The sequence below is a fragment of the Anticarsia gemmatalis genome, chromosome W (genome assembly GCF_050436995.1).
Source record: "Anticarsia gemmatalis isolate Benzon Research Colony breed Stoneville strain chromosome W, ilAntGemm2 primary, whole genome shotgun sequence".
Classification (NCBI taxonomy): Eukaryota; Metazoa; Arthropoda; class Insecta; order Lepidoptera; family Erebidae; genus Anticarsia; species Anticarsia gemmatalis.
In genome coordinates, this window is record NC_134775.1 from 8534234 (window position 1) to 8553672 (window position 19439).

Sequence of the window (19439 nt, forward strand, 5' to 3'; positions counted from 1 at the left end):
AAGACATGAAATTACACTTATTACCTAAGAAATCATACACAGCCATACAAAACAAATTGCACTCTATTAGACAAAATGAAATGACGGTATCGGATTTCGGCCAAGAAATATCAAGTCTATTTGTTGATTTGACGATTTCGCAGTCCGACGGGAATGCTCATAGTTATGATGTATTAAAACAAGTCAATGAAAAACTCGCAATAAAGCGCTTTGCGGATGGGTTGCGAAACCGTAGATTGAGCACCATTGTAGCTGCAAGGAATTTTGACTCGTTAAACGACGCTATACAGGCAAATAGAACATGTGGTTACAAGTCACAGCGCAGTACATGCGCAACTTGTATGGAAAAGTTAAAAAAGCAAGTCGGCAAGGGTTATCGTTTATCAATCCAACTAATTCTTTTTTCCTAGACAATATGGGGTTATTACGAAACTTTTAAGAATGCGTAAAAAAATATCGAAGTTAAAATTTAAGGGACACTAATATATATATATATATATATATTTTTTTTTAAAAGGTCTCTCAAATTATCCGAGAAACACGTTTCGTACCTCTTGAGTAACTCTTTTAGTCTATTAACTTCATCTTCATTAAATTGTTTACCATAATTAAGTGCTAAATTAGTTTCAGTATTTTCAAAGTCTAATAAATTTATGCTTAAGTAGTCTCTGGTACAGAGAGCTCGCGTGACAAGCGTGTCTTTCTTAAAGCTAATCCCACTATCACTAAATTTTAGCACTAGTATTTTACCCTTTCCGTTTTCTATCTCATAAGAACCTGGCATCAAATAATATTCATTCTTAGCTGTACTACGTAAGGAGCCGTTAATACGAACGAACGTCACCTAAATATAAATTTGTAGAAGTACATGGCAGTGGAAACATTGCCTTAGGAGGTATCATAATATCAGTTTTCAACATTAATTTTATTTTAACCGAGTGATCACGGGTAAATATTAAAGAATCTGTAGTTTTTGTTATAACTATACCTGGTTTCTCAGTGAAACTGTGTCCTATCAAAACTGAATATTTAATAACGCTATCATCAACGACGTACGCATCGACTTTCTCAGAAATACCTTCAATTTCAATAATGACGTTTGAGACACCTAATGGTAATACTATACTACTATCTATACCTCTCATGGTTGGTAAGTTCTCATCACTCCACGTGATTCCCCTCCTAACAGCCTCGCTGTGACGGATTAACATACATTGGCTACCCAAATCTACGTACCCCTGAATAACTTCACCGTTGAGTTTCAAATCCATTAAATATTTACTGTCATTACAATTATTTGCCTCGATACGCATCACGTCCTTGCCTATAGGCTTATTAATCGTATTGGTTGAGTCCGAGGGCAATCTAGGGCAGTTAGTAGCTAGATGTCCTTGTCCGCCTTTATACAAATTTTGTATAAGAAGTTTGAATAAATAAACTATTAGTAGATAATAAGGGGATAGTGTTGTTACGTTTATCGTAATTTGCTTTTGACCTATCTGGTTCGCAAATTTGTTGCTTAATAGATTGGAAATATTTTAGAACCTGCTCAGGCTCCTGACATTTAGCTGCATTTGCACCTAACCTCAATGACCGATCGACAATTCCATACAATAAGCAATCTACCGCACGTTTACCATGTATTTCGCATCTGTTTAGTGAATTTATTTTTTCGTTATAATAATGTTCTAAAGATTCGTTAAATTTTACACGTTTTGATAACATATCAGAGAGTAATTCGGCATAGTCTTCACTACTCGGAAAAGACTCCTCTAATTTTACTTTCCACTCGGACCATGAGTACGACATCGATGGAAGACGTGTCACCATTAAGAGCATTGGGAGTACTCACGTGATCAGTAGGTGGTGTGCGTCGTTCGGTGCTGGACTCCGAACGCCTGCTACGACCTCGCCTGTTGCGTCTCCCATCCAAGCCCCGGCTGGGGCGGTGTCGACGATGTAGTTCGTAGCTGCCGCTCCGACTGCGATACCGACCACGGCTGCGCATCGCTGTCTTTCCCCGCACGTAACGCTTGCTCTTGTATTTCTATTCTCCGTTCACGATGACGACGTTTACGCTTATTGCTCTTGCGACTTCCGCTAATTTTGTCCATCATGTTACTCGGTGAAACGTGACTTTCGTGCACTTCGACAACACGTGATAGTTTTTGGTAAGATTTCTTTAAGATCACGGGCGTAATTGACTGATCCCACTTCTAAGATAAAGGATCTATACTTTGTTTCTCAAATGAAACGATGATTATCGTAATAATTACGGATTTATTTCTAACGACCGTTTGATGCAACCGTTCAAAATGGAATGCCACATCTTTACAATACTTTCAAACGCCCAGAAAAGACGTTATTCTTAGTGTTGCCATATAAAAAATAAAAATACTCGATTCGATACAATTAATAAACGATTAAATATTTGCTTGTATCAACTTAATTCTATTAAATCTAATATAAATATATTACAAACAGAGATGTCTACTAGATAGGATTTTATAACAAAATTTACATGTTAACTAATTAACCTTACAAAAGAACGTTTTGAAACTTACACTTAAAATATTTTTTATATTTATTGAAACTTCTTATACAATTTGTATAAACGCGGACTTAATGCCAACGGCATTTTCTGCCAGTTTACCTTGGGGTAATGCAAGGATTAAAAATCAAATGAAGTAGTAGATTAAATTATAAAGGAGGAAAATTAAGTTGAGAAAAAGGTTTACAAACAAATAACAATGTGGTCATGTGACTGTACATAAATATAGATAAGTATATACATACATAATTATTAACAATAATAATATATTAAATACGAATGAATCAATATATTATATAAATAGATGATGTTGAAAACATACTGACATCTCACTTGTGATATCGAAGGCATATTGGGTACCTCGCTATCAGATTGGTCAGTCAACTTTTATTTCTAACCAAAGTAGCACAGAATGCCACGGACGGTAGTTTAGACGTACCCGAAGAATCTAACGCGAGCATGACTTCTACAAATGATGATATAATACCTGAATCGTCCCGCTATGGTTCTGTCAACCGGAAGCGAAAGGCAGAACAATTGGATGATTTTGAAAAAGAAACATTAGAAGAAGTGCAAATAATAAAAGTTTTTTATTACTTACCTTAAAGTGATTCCCAGCATTTCTATTGGCTCCACAGGATTCCTCATATTAGTATACTGTTTCCGTATATGTGGCTCTAAGGCTTCCAATAAACTTTCGAAAGTGGGCACACTCATTCGAAAAAAATTATAAAACCTCTTTTCGTCTAAGACCAACTCTCGATATTCTTTAAGAAAAAAAAGGCCGTCACTATTCCTCAAGGTAATAAATGGACTGATCCAGTATCTTCGTGAGCTTCTACGTCGATTTCGTCGATGGCGAAGTAATAATAGCAGCAACACACGTTTTTTTCGATCCATTGTTTATTGTAGACTGTCGTTAACTGGGCAAGCCAAGCTAAGCCTGTTGCGGTGCCGCAACGGCGCCGTAAGAACATTGCGACGCCGCACTGCTCGTGTGGCCGCCAGTGCGGTGCGGAGTAATGCGTTGCGGTGCGGTGCCGCACCGTGTGGCCTGGCCCTTAGGCATGCGTGTCGCATCGAATGGTGTTAACGGTCGACTAGCGGCGGCTCGCGCCCCGAGGTACATCTCGGTGCAAGACGCCCGCGCAGGTAGCCGCGTGACGTCACAAGGGTCGGCAGGCGGCCGGCGCGTGGACATTCGTTCAAAACAACAATGTCATTAAACATATGCAAAAAAAATGAAGATGTCATTGTATTTGTAAAACATTATTTTTATGAATATTAATGAAAAGTAAAACTAGCGCGAAATATGTTTTGTGGATATTAGTGCCGTGCAGGGAAACTGAATTCGGCTTCGGCCGCTAATTCGGCCTCCGTGAAATTCAGGTTCCGTGCGGACATCTCTAGTGTTATGATTAAAATGTGCTGTACTTATCTATACTATATACTATATAATATATAATATAATATTATAAAGCTGAAGAGTTTGTTTGTTTGTTTGTTTGTTTGAACGCGCTAATCTCAGGAACTACTGGACCGATTTGAAAAATTCTTTCAGTGTTAGATAGCACATTTATCGAGGAAGGCTATAGGCTATATATCATCACGCTACGGTCATTAGGAGCGGAGTAGCAACGAAAAATGTTACGAAAACGGGGAAAATTTTGACCCATTCTCTTCAGTGACGCAAGCGAAGTTGCGCGGGTCAGCTAGTATAGATTATACAATAGCTGTTTATATTAGTTTTAGGTTTCTGTACATAGTCTAGATATAAGTTTAATTTAATGCAATACAATTTAAGTTATAATTTGAGTTAGTTATAAGTTTAAAATGTAAGTAACAAAGTAGCTACGCTACATCACTCCCCCCGTGAGACCGTTCCTACGGGCGATAATAAGCAGGAAATCTCACCCTACGACCCGATCTGGTAGTTCTGACAATATTGTCTTCAGCATCAGGACTACACTGGTTTGAACGATGTGTTGGTATGGGAGTATTAGTAGGTGTGTTAGCATGAGTGTAATTTTGAGTGCTAGTGTGATCATTAGTTTGATTGTTAGTGTGAGTGCTTGTGTGAGCGTCGGTGGGTGAATCACAGAGTATGTAGGCAGGTTTCAGTCTGTCTATGGATACTGTGACTGTTTTACCATTCAACACAATAGTAAAGACTTTATCATTCCTAGATAAAACCTCGTGAGGGCCAGAGTATGCAGGTTTTAGTGAGCCAGCTACAGTGTCATTGCGGAGAAAGACATGTGAAGATGTAGCCAGATCCTTGAAAACAAATGGAGAACGATGACCACTGTGACGCGATGCCTGTGGTGGCTTTAAAGAATTCACAAAGGACCGAATGCGAGATGTGTAGTATGCCATGTCGTGATATTCGTCCCTTGGTGGAAGAAAGAAATCACCTGGGAGTCTTAACGCCTCGCCATAAAGCAGTTCTGCTGATGAGGTATTCAGGTCATCCTTCAAAGCCGTACGAATTCCTAACAATACAAGAGCAACTGTCAGCGTGGCAGGTTATGGCAGCTTTCAACTGCCGATGGAACCTCTCCACCATACCGTTAGACGCAGGATGATAAGCTGTGGTACGGCTATGGACAAAACCGGCCATGTCTGACAGCGACTTGAACAAAGCGGACTCAAACTGAGCTCCTCTGTCGGTCACAATTTTGAAAGGACAGCCGAAACGGGATATCCAACCGCTTAACAAAGCTTTCGCCGTAGTTTCGGCGGTTATATCCGAGATCGGGATAGCTTCGGGCCAGCGAGTAAATCGGTCAATGGCTGTCAGACAGTACCGATATCCTAGCGACAGTGGCAAAGGACCAACCAAATCAATGTGTACCACCTGGAAACGACCACTGGGAACACCATATGAGCCTAAGGGAGCAGAAACGTGTCGTGTAACCTTACACCGCTGACACGGCAAACAACTGCGAACCCACTCGCGACAGTCTTTGCGAACTCCCGGCCAAACGTAACGATCACTCACCAACTTAATCGTTGCTTTGGCCCCAGGGTGCCTTAGGGAATGCAAATTATCGAAGACTTGACGGCGGTAGGTGTTAACAACGAACGGCCTCGGAACAGGGCCACTTACGTCGCAGAACAATTGCGTATTGGTACCAGGCAACCTAACCTTATCGAGAATCAAAGACGAGTTTCCAGTAAGTAGACTTGACAGTTCTGGGTCGCGGAGTTGAGCGGTTGCTAATCTTTCAGGGTCAATTGGCTGGATAACCTCCTCTACCCTGGACAAGGTGTCAGCAACAACGTTGTCGCTGCCCGAGATGTGCCGTATGTCGGTGGAAAACTGCGAGATGAAGTCTAAGTGATGATATTGCCTGGGTGTTATCCGCAAGGTCGGCGAGCTGCTCCGGCGATAGGGACGTCTGTGATGCCAACACCGTCTGGACAATAGTGGGAAGACGCTGTCGCCACACGGTTTTGATGAAGTCCAGGGGCACAGAAGGTCCAGCGAGGTCCTGGAGATGGCGCAGAAACTGCGACGGCTTCCGGTCGCCGAGCTCCTCGTGGGTCAGGAGCTGCCGGATCTTCTTCTCGTGCGATGCGGAAAGTCGGCGCACCAGCTCGGTCTTGATCCTCCCATACCTGTTCTCAGCTGGAAGAGTGAGGATGATGTCCTTCACGGCCTTTGCATGCACTACGTCGAGATTGGACGTCACGTGGGCGAACTTAGCCGCGTCATCGTCGATGCCGTAGACTGCGAACTGCCCTTCCAGTAACGCGAACCATATTTCTGGATCCTCGGGGGAAAAGGAAGGTACCTTCAACCTCGTCTTCATCGGGTTGGGCGATGATTCGTCATCTACAAGTAGTGTGCATTTTTGCAACTTCCGCTTCTGGCGCATGGTTACATGATCGCCATCTTGTGACATCGCCGTGGCTGCCGAATCACTTCCGGAACCGCTCATGATGTGCTCCGTCGGGGTCACCAATATAGTGTTGGAGGAATTGTTCCAAATCATACACTAAATAAACTGCGCTTTTGATAAACAATAGTTTATTGGTAACTTAGCTTTAATTAAGTTCTAAGTAAAAAGCATACAGCATACGCGAGATATCAAGAAGCACAGCACAGAAGGAGAGGAGTAATATGAGCGATGGATTAAGGAGAAGAAAGTTCATCAGCAATAATTAAGATCGCGAAGTATTAGCGCGTGGACCGGTGAGCAACGTTCGGCATGCGTGTCGCATCGAATGGTGTTAACGGTCGACTAGCGGCGGCTCGCGCCCCGAGGTACATCTCGGTGCAAGACGCCCGCGCAGGTAGCCGCGTGACGTCACAAGGGTCGGCAGGCGGCCGGCGCGTGGACATTCGTTCAAAACAACAATGTCATTAAACATATGCAAAAAAAATGAAGATGTCATTGTGTTTGTAAAACATTATTTTTATGAATATTAATGAAAAGTAAAACTAGCGCGAAATATGTTTTGTGGATATTAGTGCCGTGCAGGGAAACTGAATTCGGCTTCGGCCGCTAATTCAGCCTCCGTGAAATTCAGGTTCCGTGCGGACATCTCTAGTGTTATGATTAAAATGTGCTGTACTTATATAGATTATACAATAGCTGTTTATATTAGTTTTAGGTTTCTGTACATAGTCTAGATATAAGTTTAATTTAATGCAATACAATTTAAGTTATAATTTGAGTTAGTTATAAGTTTAAAATGTAAGTAACAAAGTAGCTACGCTACAGCCCATCCTGTAAAGGAGAAAAGAACTCGAACAGTAAAAGCTCATACCCGCTCGGCCAACCTGGCCAATAATAAAGAAACATTTTTGTTTTAAATTCAGTTAAATTAATCTTAAACTATCTTCGTAGATGTACCATAACTTGATACATCTTCCAAAAACTACGTTACATACCAAGTATAATAAATTTGGTAGAATACAGAAAATAAATCTGTCGAACAGTACCGAACGTCACTGTAAGCACAAAAATGTACTCTGTTCAAACTCTTTAAAGACAACCTTTATCTGACTTCTGATAGTCAATCTGCCATTCAAGACAACCAACACTGGCGTCTGACCAGGCGTCTGATAAGCCATTCAAGACGACCAACACTGGCGTCTGACCAGGCGTCTCATAAACCATTCAAGACAACCAATACCAGTCTGACCAGGCATACATTAAGACAGCTTCGCCTCCTATCCAATAATCCAATTATACACTTCAAGACAGGCCAACTGGCGTCTGATGGTGTTAATGACTTTTCAAGACAACCTCTACACTCAGCGTCTGATGGCGAGTGTCCAAGTCAGCCACCAAAGCCAACTGCACTCCTTCAAGACAACTGCATTCAGGTGTCTGATCAAGTCTCTCACAATGGGTCAAAAGGCTAAGATCTTTAAATAGGTGGGTTACTTGAAATTACCAAGGAGATTAATGCTCTATAATCAATACCTAAAGTACCTTTACTTGTTACTGTCAGTATCGTCAATTTCGTAAATACTGTGGGGCATTCTCCTAAAACGGTCGTGAGCGTATTCGTATGTGCGATTTAAGTGTAAGGCTTTCAAAACATACCAGTCTAGACTCCACAGCTCTTATACGCTTGCTAAAGTAAGCGATAGCATGTAACTTACCTTCTGACTTTTGCATTAGGACAGCACCATACCCAATTGCATTTGCATCTGTGTGTAGCTCTGCGTCCAAGTCCGGGTCTTATATCATTAGCACTGGTTCATTCGGCAGCACTGAAATAATCTACTGTCTGACGTCTTCGTGTCCACGCTTCCAGTTTAACTTACCGTTAGTCGTCAGAGCATAGAGTGCACAGAAGTTTGACTATTCTTATCATAGCTACATTGTTATCAAATCTTTTAACACAAAGCTTAAAAGCTAATGACTCCATCACTAAAGAACATTCTGTATCAGAACAACAACGAAATGAAAGCTGCTCACTGTTATGGCGTAGGATTCCAGTAGATGCATCAATAATGCACAGGTCAACCAGTTTTTCCTTGGCTGCAACGGGACCACTGCTTACGTTGCTTCTTACTGCGTAGTTGCGGGCAATTACATGCGTAGCGATTTGCCCTTGACAGCGGAAACAGGTGACAGCAGGCTTTGGCCAGGGTTGCTTGCACACGCCCTCGTGTGATGGTTACTTTGGAACAAAATATCTCACGACAGAACAATGTCACACTCGGCCACTCCTGACCCAAACTCTACAATTACTGGGTCCATCTCAATAACTCTACTAAGAGCTTCACTTGGATTTTTAATTAAATCTCATTCTAGAAACAAACATTGGGACTGTATTCAAAATATTTTCACTAACAACAATCAGCCTAAGTCATGTACCAACGCCGTTCAAATCAATCTTTAAAACCACTGTACAAAAACAATTCTTAGTTCACAGTTATCCCCGAGTAAAGTTTCTAACACCACGGCTCTCCAGCCGACGATCAATCACATTGCTCACACGTGCATCCCTCTTGGACTACACTACGGTCTCCACAGACCACGACTTTCTTCAAAGTCGAACCACTCAATACGGTCGAAAGAAACCTTCACTCGTTTGAATACCTTCACCACAAACTCATCAATCTCATTATCATCAAAATCTATATCGACTGGTACATGACCTCTGTCTGACCAACATCTATCCACAATCTCAATAATTTCAAAAGGCTCTTTGAACTTGTTATCTAATACTTTTCTAATACAACCTTGCATAATTCTATGCTCAACTTAATCAACATAATCTTTAGTTCATCTGTGGTCAAACATGTCGTTAACCCGTAATGAAAAACTAAAAATGCGCTCAACATTTGTTAAAGTCTAGTCCTGTACTTTCCAGTTACGTCAGTCACAACAGAAGTTAAATCTTATTGAAATGCATCAAGCACTACAAACTATGACTGACCAAATAACACACAAGACTTTTGTTTAATAAAGGGAGGATCATCCTCATAATCGCTACACAACATAAAATCTGTTCTGTACTGAACACTCGTCTTTGACCAATACTAATAATTGCAATTCAACATTATTAGAACCTTTACTACTATATTTCGTAGAAAAACTTTATAATTATTACCAACAAGCATTCAGCACAAGAATCATAAGCAAAGCGTTACGATTCACCTTTACGTTCGTAACTACATGATGATGGTTGCACGACTCATACATCGACGTAGCGCTCGCTCGGCTCCCCTCGTCACCTGGCCTGCCGCCGCCGCTACTGCCGCTACTGCCGCTACCACCGCCGCTCATGCACCGGACGGCTATGTGGCCAGCACATTTATGGTACACCACGGCTGCTGGTTGTTGCGGTTCTTAATCCGACGATGACGTAGATGTTCTTGCTCGCAGTTCGTTCATTGGTTCACTTGATCTTGCGTCTGTTTCTTACTTCTCCGAGTCAATCGTAGGCAGATCTTTGTGTAAAGATCTTCTTAAAGTCACTAAACGTCATTCCAGGAAAAGATATCGTCGACAGCCACGTGGGGGCTTGTTCATTCAAAGCACGGCTCAAAGCATCCATCAGCTTTGCACCATGATCATGTTCATCGTTGATACACAGGGCCGCGGTAGAAAACCATGACCGTGCATCCACATTCGATATATCGGGATCAAAATGGGGTAGTCGTAGCTCAGCCAATAATGCCGATGTCTGATGTCTTCATAGCACGCACAAGCATGCAGTAGCTGCTGCCATTTTTCATCACTACTGTCATGGTTCGGAGCACGTGGTGCGGTAACGTTCGAAGCACAAGGTTCGTTGATGTCCATAGCACGTTCGTTGATGTCCATAGTACGCGGTGCGTTAATGTCCATAGCACGTGGTACGTGGTCTTCACATCCCATAGTACGTGGTGCATTAAAGTTCGAAGCACGTGGTGCGCTAACGTTCGAAGCACGTCGTTCGTCGATGTTCAAAGCACTTGGTGCGTGCTCTTCTCATCCCGTAGCGCGTGGTCTTCACATCACGACGTGGTGCGTGGTCTTCACATCCCACTTCTGATGTCGGAGCACGGTGTGTTGTGTGGGGTTTGTATCCTGACATCTCACTTGTGATATCGAAGGCATATTGGGTACCTCGCTATCAGATTGGTCAATCATGGCGAATAGTCCAAAATAATACGCATTAGACTTAGCTCACTGGTGTATTTGTCCATTACAATGATCACATTACAAAAATAGACTAGGATTCAACCGATCTAGCTGGATGCGAGACAGAAACGCGGTGAGTTCGGTACAACGTGGCAACGACCGTTTTCCCTTGAGTTCGAATGTTGAATAATGCCACCACACTCACGTTCCAACCATCATACCTCTGAGTGACAGCTGTCGATTGTCACATGTCAGCCGTCATCTGCCTGTGCTGCCAACATTATACCGACCACACCCAAGTGTAAACACTTGACGTTTCCGTTAAATTAAATTATTTCTTAACAATCAAATCAAGCTAATTTTAATTAGATTGTTCGAAAATATAGCGCCTCGATGCTGGTTCTCCGACATATGTATGTATATATACACTAATTCATAAATACAAACTAAGACAAGTGTGACGATTCTGCAACTTGTTTTAGCAAGAGATCCCGAACTTAGCTCTTAAACGTAAGACGGTTAGTGGACATCCTGATTTCAAGAGGGAGCGCGTTCCATAATAAGACAGATTGGACAGGAAAAGAAGAGTTGACAAACCCAGAAGTGTGTGATGGAGAGAGAAGAAGAAGATTATTAGAGGAACGAAGGTTACGGTTGTGATTTTCACACAGATATTGAAAGTAGGGAGTTAGGTAGGCTGGGGGAGTAGAAGAAGTGAGAAAAGAAAAGAGAGTCGTGAGTGCACGTAAATTACGACGCTCACGAATTATAATTATATCGTCGATTGAAAATTGAAAGTGTGCGGAAAAATGGCATTATGAAGCTAACATTTTCGTGCATTGATTTTTTACGACTTGCGACGCGACTTATAGAAACAATCGTGTCTATATTGACTTATTTCTTATTTTGGCGATAAAGTCCAATTTTTTGAAAATTTAAACGCTAATATGTAGGGATCTATTATGACTATTTTTCCCTCACCAATGAAATTCCTGAAGGTCGTCCAAGGTCGCCAGTTGTGTCCGGAAAAATCGATGCTGTGCGAATATTAATTATGCGTTTTTGTTTTCTGACGCATCAATAGATCCATAAAATCCTAAACATTATTTCCACTCTTAAATATAAAATATTAGGTGACAACATTTCCGTTTAGAAGATTTTTTCTAAATTAGCAATTATTTTTTCTTCAAAATATCGCAAAGGTGCTCGTGCCGATTAGTTACGGACAAATGCTTGAAAAATTCATAGTTTTGCTTCAAAATACATGTATCAAATCGTGATAGGACACAGATCTAGGATCTATGCGCATGAGCCGAAAAATCAGTCGACTTTATGGGTGCTTTAAGATGAACCAAATCCAGAAAAGTTGTTCGCGCCTTTAGAAAAATGGTTAATTTTTATTGATTTACAACCAAAAGTTTACCAAAAAACTGGTTAAAATATGGAAAAACCACAAAATCCTGCTGATCGAGTTCCATAAAGACAATGCCAGCCCTAACGGATCTCGTTAAACAACCGGCTATTATGTGCACGAGAATGATCAAATAAATAAGTTTCTCGCCATGCACTACAGTTTGACATCAAATGACTTTATTTTGTTCCAAAACGTCAAGAATAAATAGCACTAACATTAATTTTTCATCGGCGCAAGAAACAGGTTATGCTTTAAAACACCCTGTTTTTGAGGGGTCTTCGGGAAAGGGAAAAAATATTTAAAAAAATATTTCAAACTTATAAAAAATTTTCTAAATCATGAATAAGAATACCCGAGAACACGGCTCAAAACTTAAGTAGTATCCCACGTATATTCCGATGAAAGTAGACTTTAGGTAGGTATTATTTAGAACTATACCATCTGAGTACTAAAATGTGGTCCGGCCACAGAGGATCACACATTACACACACGAAATAATTGTTTTTATGTTCTATAAACTTCCATTATATTTACATGTCAGTATATCGTTTCCTAAATGGATTGAAACGTTCTTAGATAAAGTTGTTCCTAGTTATTATCTCTTTCATTTGACACTACTTTCATTAATGGCCGCCGACCGCCCAAAGGTGCCCATTCTCATTTAAGACGCTAATATGGAGAGTTCTACCATAATTATTTTTCCCCCTCCAATAGAATTCCTGAAGGTCGTCCAAGGTCACCAGTTGAGTCCGGAAAAATCGATGCTGTGCGAAATGTGCAGTTCTGAACATTATTTCCACTCTTAAATATAAAGTACTAGCTGACCCGCGCAACTTCGCTTGCGTCACCTAAGAGAACGGGTCAAAATTTTCCTCGTTTTTGTAACATTTTTCGTTGCTTCTCCGCTCCTTATGACCGTAGCGTGATGTTACATAGCCTATTATTATTCGAAAAGTTCAATTTGAACGTGATTTTCAAACCAAGTGCCGAAAAGAACGTCAGATGCTATTGCGGATCTATTGGCTCCGGTGTCTACTAGAAACTTCCCATAAAATTCTGGCAACTCTATATATGGTAGATAAGTGGTCTGTACATTGAAAATTATTTTTACTAGCTCTGGTTGTCTTGGTCCGGATGCGAAATAAAATCCTGATCAAAGTTTACCTGCGTTTCATCTGGGGTCGCCTCAGCTTCCGCGAGGTCATAGTTCTGCTGTTCGCAAGTATTATTATAATACTCCCATTCGTTATAGTACGGCTGCATTGGATCAAGCTGGCTCGTAGTATAGAATAACTGCTTAGATGCTGGTTTGTCCACAGATCACAGGCACTTTGTCTTGTGCCGAGCGGTCACTTTCTTACTCGCACCGGTCATTTTGTGTAACAAAGTTATCTTAAACTTAACGCGTATTTTTTGGTTATTTATTTTTGCTGATTTTTTACGCTACAAGTTATTACCATGGATTCGTATAAATGCACATTGCACTGTCTGCAACCAGGATCTGCATTTCCATTGTGCTGGAATCACTGAAGCTAATTACCTCAAGTAAGATGGCAGAAGACATATTCGTACTTGGCGCTGTGGCAAATGCAAGCAGTTCACTTCCGCTCAGCCAGCCTCACTAAGAATACAGTCAGAATCTCTGATATTAAGAGAAATAAGGGCGTTATCCGATAAATTAGGGTCTTTGGAGTTTCTCAAAGATTAAGTTGTTGCCTTAAAAAGCGAATTCGCCCAAATAAGAGCTTCCTTGAACGGCACCAACATGGAGCTTAAGGAATTAACACTCAAAATAGGGACATTGAAGACATTGACATTGCAGCTCGACACGATTATTACAGGAATACCAACACGTGAAAAAGAGCGTACAAAATCAATTATTGTGTATATGTAGGTATTTGTAACCGATACGTTAAAGAGGATTTTGTCGCAGCAGTTAAACTATCTGGCAAAACCAGCCCGTTATCAAGTGGACAAATTGGGTTTTCTGGTAATCGCAGAATATGTATATTTGTAATATTATAATGTAACGGGTCTTAATCGCGATTGAAAATTAAAGGTAAGAATAAGTTAAGAATTTGTGAATTATGACGTCGTTGTAATGCGATCGAAACGTCGGGTGAACATATAAGGTATTCTAACCTTTAATTTTCAATCGCGATTAAGACCCGTAACATTATAATATTATGTGTACAAGTCGCGACAGTTTAAAATCGTTAATATGTATATTTGAATGATCGCCTTACTACTCAAAACAAGTTTCTTTTATCAAAGCTAAAAAATAGGCTGTAGGTATCTGTAGGTAGGTGTCAAAATATGTGGACACAAAAAATCACTCTCCCTTAAATAAAATTTTATTTAATCAATTTAATATTTTATTTTAAATTTTATTTGCTTATTATTATAATACTTACAATTATTAGTACATAATATATGTAGTCGTATTGTATCATTATACACCACGACAACACAAATCTTAAGGTAAGTTGCAAGTCACTGCCACAAGTTGCTATACAAAATGTCTCAGCTAAGTGAGATTCAACTAACCCAGACGAGACTTGAGGAGACCTTTAACAAAAGGATGGCTGATCTGGAAGCTCAACTGCAAACAGGATCTACGAAGGACACGGTGGAAAAAGTGGCTGAGGAGTTCCGGTCATTCCATGAGCAAAATTTTGGTGTACTTAGCTTGCTCCGGCAATAGGTTGCAGAATGTGCACGGATGATGGACTCCATCGGGACAAGATATCACAGGAAGGACCGCCTCTTCCTCGGGATTCCGGAGATAGAATACATGGATGCCCAAAGTATGGCCTCCAGCATTCTCCAGGGCAAGTTGGGCTTGACCACCATCACAGCAGCTTCCATTAGGGTCTGTCACAGGATAGACGCCCCTAGACTGACTGGACTTTTATGTAGGTAGATGCTTCCATCATGCTTCCAATACACCTGTTATCTTGCTTATTAGCACCTTGTAGTGTGTATGTGCATAACCCATGTAATCCATGTTAATTATTTCATCATAATGTACACGTGTAAACTCATTATCCTTATTATATTTAAGCAATGTGTAATATGAATAAATGTTCAGTCTTAATTATGATCTCGGTGTTTTAATTCGTCTCCTAATACACTCCGTACATGGCGACCCTGCCAGTAGCCGAGCAGCCGCGCGACTCGGTTACCTGATACGACTTTGCCTAAAAAAGAGTGGAACTTTTATTAGACATTGTGCATAACGTAGTGGAAGATAATTGAAGCAATAATTATGGCGCGATTAGAACAAAGACATCGATCTGTCGATTCGGACGTTGCGATTCGTGTGTTCCGTGAATCTTCAAATCATCGTGATGGGAAACCAAAAATCCCAGGAATTCGTTATCGCTTAGAACGCAGCGGATGGGAAGAATGTGGCCAGGGCAGATGAAGTACGAGGGATTGCTTTTTAGCCGCGGGTTACATTTGTAGTTCCATCAGAAGCTGATTATGGGATAGTACTATCAATACTATAATACTTAGGTCATTACTTATGTTTTGAGCCTTGACGAGTCTGATTGTTTTAGACGCTATTTGGTGTTTTTATCGTAAAATTTGTCATTTTTAACTGTTTAATCCCAAGGAACGTTTTGAAATCTGCGCTGAAAATATTGTCGATTGAAAATTGTAAGTGTGCGCAAAAATGGCATTAGGATGTTAACAGTTTTGTGCATTGATTTTTTACGACTTTCGACGTGGCGTATAGTACCTAACAGTCGTGTCTATATCGACTTATTTCTTATTTTGGCGAATCCGATAGATCCGAAATTAGTCCGATCTTAAGTCCGTTGAAAATGTAAAATGATAATAATATATGTACAGTTCTATCATGATTATTTTTCCCTCACCAATGAAATTCCTGCAGGTCGTCCAAGGTCACCAGTTGTCTCCGGAAAAATCGACGCTGTGCGAAAATTAATTACGCATTTTCGTTTCCTGACACATCAATAGATCGATACTATAATATAAACTGATATGAATTATTGTTATTGGGATCAATCTCAGGCGAAGATTCGGATATGGAGATATTTATTATATGATTTATGGGTGATATATCTGGGGTATATACTATCGCAGCAGTATGAAAGTTACTAGCCATCCTTCTGTTGGCGTAAACTAACATATTTTCTGTTTTTATTAAACAGCCTTCCCCAACGCGTAACAGACCAGCACCAACCAACCTAACTGAAGCAACTTGACTCTCACATAGAAGTTTAGCATGGCATTCATTACAGCAAAAGTAATAATATTTGTTATCAGAGCTTAATTGTTTCCAGTCATTCTTGCAAGGTACAGAAAAGGTTTTACAGGTCCTTGTATCCGGGATTGTTTCACAAAAATTGTGATCGTCTTTCAATTGATATACAGGTTTTCTGATGTGACATAAAATCGTCATTGCGTTTTGTGTTACACATGATTTCAGCTTAGCCTCCGTGATAGTTAAATACGAGTCCTTTTTCATGTTGATAGCTACAAACTCCGAGATTGTTTCTACTTTCAAGATCTTGTTATTAAAAATACGTGGGATTGAGATAAGGTTGAATACTTCGTAAAGATCCCTTTTAACCAATGGTATACTTATTTCTATAATTAAATATTTACCAGAATACTTAGCTCTTACTTTTAGTAAACTGTAAAGATCTATCAAACGAAAACTGTCTACGGGAATCGCCAGATCTCGGGGTATTTGCGCCGATATCGAGCTCAATTCTGATCTGAGCTGCTTCGGAGACAACAAATGGAAGTCCAGTTTCCCATTATAAATATCCGTCATCGTATCCAAAATGTAATCTTGTATTCTTCGAAGGCTTAACAACAAATTATTGGCGGTAAATGCGGAGGTAATAAAATCTGTGCTTAGAGATACATATGTTTTGAATCTGTTGTGTGAAAACTCGATTAGTATCTTTCTGGATCATGAGCTGTTGATTTATTAGTTTATGATGCTTGCTAATAGTATTTTCCATCCGTTTAATAAGATTAAATTCAGCTTCCACAATAGAGGTTTGGTTTTTCCAAAGGTTGTACAAATGATTATCATTATTCTTTAAAAGGTCAATATCCTGTTCGTACTCCGCAGCAAACCGCTGATCCAGCACTCCGAATAAACTATTAGCAACATAACCTACGCCGTCTACCAAATCACGGCGCCGGCGCTTGTCTCCAGTTACAAATGAGTCATTCATCATAATAATATTGTCATAACGTTTTAATTCTTGGAACTCGTGCCTGAGCGGTAACATTATACCGTCGCAAGGTGTTTGAGTTTTAATAGCGGGACATATCGTTTCTAGATATTCGATATAGTACTTAACAAGTGCCGATATACCTTCTTTGTAGGGGGCGGTGTCATAATATACAATTAAACGCCAATCGTCTCTAATAAGGTGCATATTGGATATTTTGTCAAAGTAAACGCTATTATTATTCAACGGGGTCAAATTGTAGGATGCTTGAGTAGAACTTAGCAGTGACAAGAAAAACAATGTCAGGGATAAAAACATTGCGGATAGTGAGATATTTTTCTTGGATTTTGGCACACTTTCATCAGCTTTGTTCTTCTCAGAAGATCGATCGTATTCTTTTGTGGGTAAAAGAGCTAGCTTAACGATCGGTCGTTTAAGATAGCCGCTCTTGGTTTTCAGAGTGACAACTTTCACGTGTCCATCACTTCCAGGATGAAGTTCCACGACTCGGCCTAGAGCCCATTTTCCTAGCGGCAGGTTATCATCCTTTATAATGACTATATCCCCGAGGTCAAGATCTTTCTGAGGTTGTCTCCATTTTGCTCTTGTTGATAATTGCGAGAGGTATTCGGTCTTCCACTTGACCCAAATATCTTGATAGATTTTTTGAGTCAAATGCCATCGAGTTCTAAGGTCATGCTCCGTTTCAAAGATAGTCAAGTTGGGTCCGCTTGCCAAGAAGTGAGCTGGGGTCAAAAAGTCTATATCTTCTGGATCTTCCGTTAGAGGGCATAGTGGCCTAGAGTTTAGGCAAGCCTCTAGTTGAGATAACAAGGTGTTATATTCTTCGTACGTGAGCTTTTGCTCACCGACGACGCGCTTGAGGTGATGTTTTAAACTCTTTACCGCAGCTTCCCAAAGTCCGCCAGCCGACGGCCAAGATGGAGCGTTAAAATGCCACTCTATGTTTATTTCGGAGGAGGCGAAGATGATTTCTGGGCTCGAGAGTATTTCTGAGATTTCCGAGAATTCTTGCCTTAGTATTTTGTTGGCACCTATAAAATTTGTTCCACTGGTCACTATAAATATGCCCGGGAACTCCTCTTCTAGCTGACATTCGCCTAAGCGCGGCAATCAACGCGGATGCTGAGAGATCGGAGACTAATTCTAAGTGTATGGCTTTGGTTACCATACACACAAACACCGCGACATAGCCTTTGGTTGTTCGCTTTAACAAAAACGTGTCCAGTGTAATCTACGCCTGTGTGATAAAAAGGTCGGTTTGGGATTAATCGGGATGCAGGTAGGTCACCCATGATTTGGTTTTGGAGAATAGGATTGTTTTTTCTACACTTGACACACATTCTCAATCGACTTTTTGTAGCCCTGTTTCCTCCAGGTATCCAGTACTTCTGTCTTATAAACCCTGTTGTCATTTTCGTTCCTCCGTGGAAAACTAGTTCGTGGGATTCATCTATTATAAGATCAGCTAATTTCGATTGGTTTGGGATGATAATAGGATGTTTCATGTCAGGATGTAAATTCGAATGTTTGAGTCGCCCACCGACTCGTAATATTCCGCAGGCATCCAAAAGTGATTGAGACTTAAGATAGAGCTTTTCTTATACAAAGGTTTCTTATCTTTCAGCTGGCTAATTTCCAAGAGATAATATTCGTTCTGGACGTGCTTTATTATCATTTTCCTCGCTAGTTTCATATCCTGAAAAGTGAGGTAACGCTCACGTTCTTTCTTATAAACAACTATATTGATAAATTTGTTTACGTAAGCGAGAACCCGTGTTATTTTTCTAAAAGTTTTGTAATTTTGCAATAATAGGCTTATTATAGAATGGGTAGAGTCTATAACGGCGTGTTTAACCTGTTCCTTCCTTAGATCTTCATTAAAATTTGTAATGTAGTTGGTGACTTCTGAATTTTCCTGAGGTTTGTACTGCGGTAACCAATCGGGGCCTTACCACCAAAGCGAATGATTTGCTAACCGAGACGCACTTAGACTACGGCTTGCACAGTCAGCGGGGTTTTCTTTCGATTTAACATATCGCCATCTATACTTAGGGATCTCGTCGCATATCATTCTAACGCGATTGGCAACAAAGGGTTTCCATTTTTCTGGTTCTCCGTTCAACCATCCTAGC